Source organism: Pan paniscus, chromosome 1 (assembly GCF_029289425.2).
Source record: "Pan paniscus chromosome 1, NHGRI_mPanPan1-v2.0_pri, whole genome shotgun sequence".
NCBI lineage: Eukaryota > Metazoa > Chordata > Mammalia > Primates > Hominidae > Pan > Pan paniscus.
In genome coordinates, this window is record NC_073249.2 from 105259348 (window position 1) to 105265347 (window position 6000).

Below are 6000 nucleotides of genomic sequence, written 5' to 3' on the forward strand. Positions count from 1 at the left end.
ATCTTCCCCATCCCACTGAAAACTGAAATACAGAAAATGTAGAAAAACACAAATGAAATCGCTCACCATTCTATCACCCGAAGACCACTCAATATCTAGGTTTTGAAACAAAGTGGAAGTATGCTATAATACTATTTTATCACCAGCTGTTTTTGTTGCTGTTGAGACGGAGTTTCGCTGTCGTTGCCCCAGGCTGGAGTGCAGTGGCGCGATCTCGGCTCACTGCAACCTCCGCCTCCCGGGTTCAAGCGATTCTCCTGTCTCAGCCTCCCAAGTAGCTGGGATTACAGGCCTGCGCTACCACGCCCGGCTAATTTTGTATTTGTAGTAGAGACGGGGTTCACTATATTGGTGAGGCCGGTCTCGAACTCCTGACCTCAGGTGATCCACCCGCCTCTGCCTTACCAAAGGGACGGGATTATAGGCGTGAGCTACCATGCTCGGCCAACACCAGCTATTTTTAAGGTTAACAATGTATTTCTAACACTTTGCAGTGGAAATAAATATCCTTCAGTAACGTATTTTCTTTCAATTTAATTACTGGATTTTCGAAAAGGTAATATATTTATATGGTTTAGGATTCAAATATACAAAAGGGCAGAACTGATAAACCTGACTTTCACCCCTACCATTTATTTTCTCTCTAATGAAGTAACCGCTGTTAAGTTTCTTCATTATGTTAGAGATGTTTTATGCAAATGCAAGTACATGCATATATACATACGTATATATATTTAAACATTCTCTCCCCCTTGTACAAATGGAAGTAATCTATACACACTTTCTGCACTTTGCCTTTTCCATTTAACAGTATATTTTGGAAGTACTTACAGATTAGACATGAAGAACTTCCTCATTCTTTCTTCTGGCACATAGCATTCCGTTGTATGGATTTTCCATAATTAGTTTAGCCAGCTTCCTATTATAGACACTTAGGTTATTTCTAGCCCTTTGCTCTTTGGAAAAAAAAAATGCTGTCATATACGGTCTTGTACATATGTAATTTTGCGCATGTGTGGAATAAATGTCCAGGAAACTAGAATTGACTTTTCTTAAAGCTGTGAAACAAGATACTACTACAGAATTTTTAATAGGAGAAATTCCAGAGAGCTTCCTTTTAATTTTCCTCTTGTAGGTTTTTCCTGCAGTCTAAATTGCTTAGCCTAGAAATAAACGGGAAGACAAACCTGATTATTTAGTTCTGATACTCTAAAGGAAGTAAGCGTGTTTCAGATGCGTTGGTGGTATAGTGGTGAGCATAGCTGCCTTTCAAGCACTTGACCTGGGTTTGATTCCCGGCCAACGCAGTGTCAGGTTTTTCTTTTTAGCTTTTTAGACTGAGTAGGCCTGGAAACCGAGCAAAGTAGGGAACACAGGAAAAGAGTTTTGACCACTTTTGTGTCCTAGGTCTGCACCAGTATGGTCTGTCCCTCCCACAGCAAACATCTGTATTTTGGTAACTGCACGTGCGCGCCTAGCCGGTCTGATGGGTTCGGCCGCTGGCGTCCAAACAATAACTCTCCTAGGGGTCTAGGGAAGTTAACAATAACTCTCCTAGGGGTCTAAGGAAGTGTCTGAAATAGAGGCTGGTTGGATTTGTTTTTCTGAATCGGCAGAGGTGGCTCTGATATATTTATGAGTCAAGATGAGGAAGTCAGCACAAGCTCCCACAATGCCAGACAGAGAGTACTCAGCGCTTCTTGTACCTGCGACGGAAGCAAGAAATTAAGACGGGGCTCTCATCCCCTCCCCAGCTCACTAGCTCCGTTTTTCTTCCGGTTCCACCATTCTGGGAAGAGAAACCTCAATTCCGTGGTACAGGCTGCAGATGTAATTTGAAAAATCCTTCGAGGCTGCCCCTCTCATCCCTGGGCGAAGCAGCTTGATTCCTTGGAGGGGGAAGAGGGAAATGGAGGCAGAGAGGAGAGAGGCGAGAGGCGGCGTGGTCCCGGGTTGCAGCTGACGCTTTCTGCCCTCTAGTCAGGACCTTGGCCCGCCGCCGCCCAGCGGAGCGGGTGGTGCTATCGCTGGCATCGAGGGATTTAGAGTCTAAGAAACTGATTCAGGTGTCGGAGCTTCAAGGTTGCAGAGTGAAAAAGTTTGGAATTGATTGATGCGGACGTCACGGACTGGCCAAATAAAAGTAGCACGAAACGGCCATTCCTAGTTCAAGACGCATTAAATCCAGTTGCAGCGCGCCGCTTCGTTAGTGGCTCGCCGTGATCGTATAGTGGTTAGTACTCTGCGTTGTGGCCGCAGCAACCTCGGTTCGAATCCGAGTCACGGCAGGTGGTTCTAACTTGCTGAGGTGGCAGTTTTTTTTGTTTTTTTTTTTTAAATTAACACTTTTAAAAGAGTGACACATGCTTGTAATTCTGCCTTCGCTTAAGGCATCCCCGCGGAAGTGCAGTCCACAGATTCGGTGAATAACAATAGCTCCAGGCCGACGTGGTGGCTCGCGCCATTACGTAATCCCAGCAGCTTTGGGAAGTCGCGGAGGCGGGAGAATCCCTGGAGCGCAGGAGTTCGCCACCAGCTTGAGACGCCTCCCCACACTGTCAGAATTTTTTTTTTTTTTTTTTTTTTTTTGAGACAGAGTCTTGCTCTGTCGCCCAGGCTGGAGTGCAGTGGCGCGATCTCGGCTCACTGCAACCCCCGCCTCCCGGGTTCAAGCAATTCTCCTGCCTCAGCCTCCTGAGTAGCTGGGATTACAGGCGCCCGCCACCACGCCCAGCTAATTTTTCTATCTGTAGTAGAGACGAGGTTTCACTATGTTGGTCAGGCTGGTCTCGAACCCCTGACCTCGTGATCCACCCGCCTCGGCCTCCCAAAGTGCTGGGATTACAGGCTTGAGCCACCGCCCCCGGCCAGAAAAAGAATTTTTAAGATGGTGGCGGGCGCTTTTGGTCCCAGCTACTTAGGGAGGGTGAGGTGGGAGCATCGCTTGAGCCCGGGAAGTAGAGGCTGCAATGAACTATGATCGCGCCACTGCACTCCAGCCTGGGCGACAGAGCGGGACCTTGTCTCAAACAACAATAGTTCCAGTTGGCTCACACTGCGGCTCGCCCACCAAGGCGCTAAGCAGCCGAGGCGGGAAGCTTTAGAGCGATATGGAGGCCCACGGAGCTGGGACCACGGTTGTTCTTTTGGCCTTCACTTGAGCAGAGGAGAGAACCCTTCCCTTGTGACTCTGGAACTCAGTGCCTCTTCCAGGATGGAGAATTAAAATGCTTTGCAGAGAGGTCTTTGCGCCTCTCATCTGAGTTTCCTCGGGCTCTTTCGCACCCTCCTCTGAAGTGGGTGAGGAGGTTCCCTCAGTGGAAGGAATGTGCGGAAAACACTAAGGTTTCAGGCAGGACTCGTGATTCCCGAGTCCTCCGCGAGACTTCCTGGCTCTCTGCAGCCCCCATCGCTCTCTAAACCCCGAATTCCTTCATGGCAAAAAGCTATTATGAAAAGGCTACTGCCGTGTCCACCAGTCCTAGGTCCTGAAACTTCTTTCACACGCAATAATATGCAATTAGATCATACAACCGCTCCGTCAGTGGAAAATGATTCCATATAAGAAGACGATGTTAATCAGTGCCCGGCTAGCTCAGTCGGTAGAGCATGAGACTCTTAATCTCAGGGTCGTGGGTTCGAGCCCCACGTTGGGCGCTGTGTTCTTATTTAACCCTCTCGCTTAGCTACCATGGAAACATGAACTTCTAAATCGCCACAGCGGCTACTGTCCTTTTATGGTAACTGATTCCAGAAATCGTCTCCATTCACCCCAAATTCATCAAGAAAAGAGGAATCTGGGCCGGGCGCGGTGGCTCACGCCTGTAATCCCAGTACTTTGGGAGGCCGAGGTGGGCGGATCACCTGAGGTCAGGAGTTCGAGACCAGCCTCAACATGCAGAAACCCCTTCTCTACTAAAAATACAAAATTAGCCGGGCGTGGAGGTGCATGCCTGTAATCCCAGCTACTCGGGAGGCTGAGGCAGGAGAATTGCTTGAACCTGGAAGGCGGAGGTTGCGGTGAGCCGAGATCACGCCATTGCACTCGGTCTCAAAAAAAAGAAAAAAAAAAAAGAAAAGAGGAATCTGGGGATTCTAGTGGCTGTAGTGACCACATACTTCGAATCCACGATGGGCTTCTCAACTGGGCGAAGGCAGACAAGCTGAGCAGCTCTGAGAAGAGTCCGAAATCGCTCCGACACTGCTCCAGGGAGAACAGCCTTAGGACGGCTCCAGAGGGAAATACTGGTTCTCTTCTTGTTGGTGGGAAATTTTGAATGGGGTTTTGAAAGGCCTTTGTAGTGAGTTAAAATATTCTCAGCTAGGTGTTAGGGAGCATCTGTTTGCTTTTTAGGTTTTGAAGCCTTCATCAGCCGCAAAGGGCTGTAAAATACAACCAGTTTAGGAAGGTTAGGAAAAGGAGGAGAGGCCTCTAGAAAAGAAGTTGAGGAGGCGGAGGAGAGAAGCAGAAGAGCAAAGAAAAGGAGGAGCAAAGACGAACGGGTAGGGCAGCGAGTAGGGAGTTAACAGTTGCAGTCTTATTTGATGAATATAGGCTGCCACTCCAGAGTGCTGGGCCCACTACTTTGAATTAGTTATTGATCCACCGGAGAACTTTTTTCTGTTCCCGAAAGCCTGGAGTTGTTTGCCTTACATTTGTTCCTGCTAAATTACCTTTAACTGTTGCTTTTGCTGGCGTAGGTTAAGTTGGTTTGCCAGGTGGGTGGAAGCCAAGATTGGCACCATTCAAGAGACATTTTTTTTTTTTTTTTTTTTTTTGAGACAGAGTCTCGCTCTGTCACCCAGGCTGGAGTGCAGTGGCCCGATCTCGGCTCACTGCAACCTCCGCCTCCCGGGTTCAAGCGATTCTCCCTCCTCAGCCTCCCGAGTAGCTGGGGATTACAGGCGCCCGCCATCAAGCCCAGCTAATTTTTGTATTTTAGTAGAGACAGGGTTTCACCATGTTGGCCAGGCTGGTCTCGAACCCCTGAACTCAGGTGATCTGCCAGCCTTGGCCTCCTAAAGTGCTGGGATTACAGGCATGAGCCACCGCTCCCGGCCTGAACATTCCTTTTCTACTCCTCCTACAGATCTTCCACCTCCTTTCCCTAAGGATCATTTACCAGTACTTTTTATTTTTTAAGAGTGTAAATATGCTTTAGTCTCACTTACATATAGTCCACCAACCATCTCCAAAATGACCAGTTATTCTCAAAGTGTGGTCCCAGGACAAGCATCTTCAGTATCACCTGGAAACTTGAGATAAACGCAAACTATTGAGTGCCACCTTAGATCTATTGAATCAGAAACCCCGAGGGTGGCCCCAACAATCTGTTACTTAACAAGCTCTCTAGGTAGTTTGGAATGTTCAAGTTTGGGAACCACTGCATTAGGGCAGCCTCCTTCCCTATTAACCGAGGGTGTATCATATTCTTGGATAGGAGACTCAACATCATAAAGACAGCACCTCTCCTTTACTTGGTGTCTGAATTTAACATGATTTTCATAAAACTGTCCAAAGAATTTTTTCTTTTTTATTCAAACTAGACAATATGATTATAAAGTTCAAGAGGAAAATACCAAGGAGAAATATCCAAGGAATTCTTTCTTTTTTTTTTTAGAGACAGTATCTTGCTCTGTCACCCAAGATGGAGGGCAGTATCATGATCTTGGCTCACTGCAACCTCCACCTCCCTCAGGCTCAGCTGATCCTCCTACCTTAGCCTCCCAAGTAGCTGGGTCTACAGGCGCTTGCCATCATGCTTGGCTGATTTTTTAACTTTTTGTAGAGATGAGGGCTCACTGTATTGCCTAGGGTGGTCCCAAACTCCTAGACTCAAGCGATATGCCCACCTCAGCCTCCCAAAGTGTTGGGGTTACAGGCCTGAGCCACTGTGCCCAAACTAATGGTAAATTTTCCTAAAGTTGATGTTGGAGAGGTTTTTTTTGTTTTTTTTTTTTTTTTTTTTTTTTTTGAGACAGAGTCTCGCATTTTCGCCT

At 47.3% G+C, this 6000-nt stretch overlaps 3 non-coding genes across 3 annotated transcripts; all 3 read left to right on the forward strand.

The window, feature by feature from the left end:
- Positions 1 to 1235: 1235 nt before the first annotated feature.
- TRNAE-UUC (transfer RNA glutamic acid (anticodon UUC)) lies at positions 1236 to 1307 on the forward strand. Its single transcript has one exon. It is a non-coding gene; the product is annotated as a tRNA-Glu (tRNA).
- Positions 1308 to 2216: 909 nt separating this feature from the next.
- On the forward strand, positions 2217 to 2288 carry TRNAH-GUG (transfer RNA histidin (anticodon GUG)). Its single transcript has one exon. It is a non-coding gene; the product is annotated as a tRNA-His (tRNA).
- Positions 2289 to 3584: 1296 nt separating this feature from the next.
- On the forward strand, positions 3585 to 3657 carry TRNAK-CUU (transfer RNA lysine (anticodon CUU)). The gene has a single exon. It is a non-coding gene; the product is annotated as a tRNA-Lys (tRNA).
- Positions 3658 to 6000: the final 2343 nt, after the last annotated feature.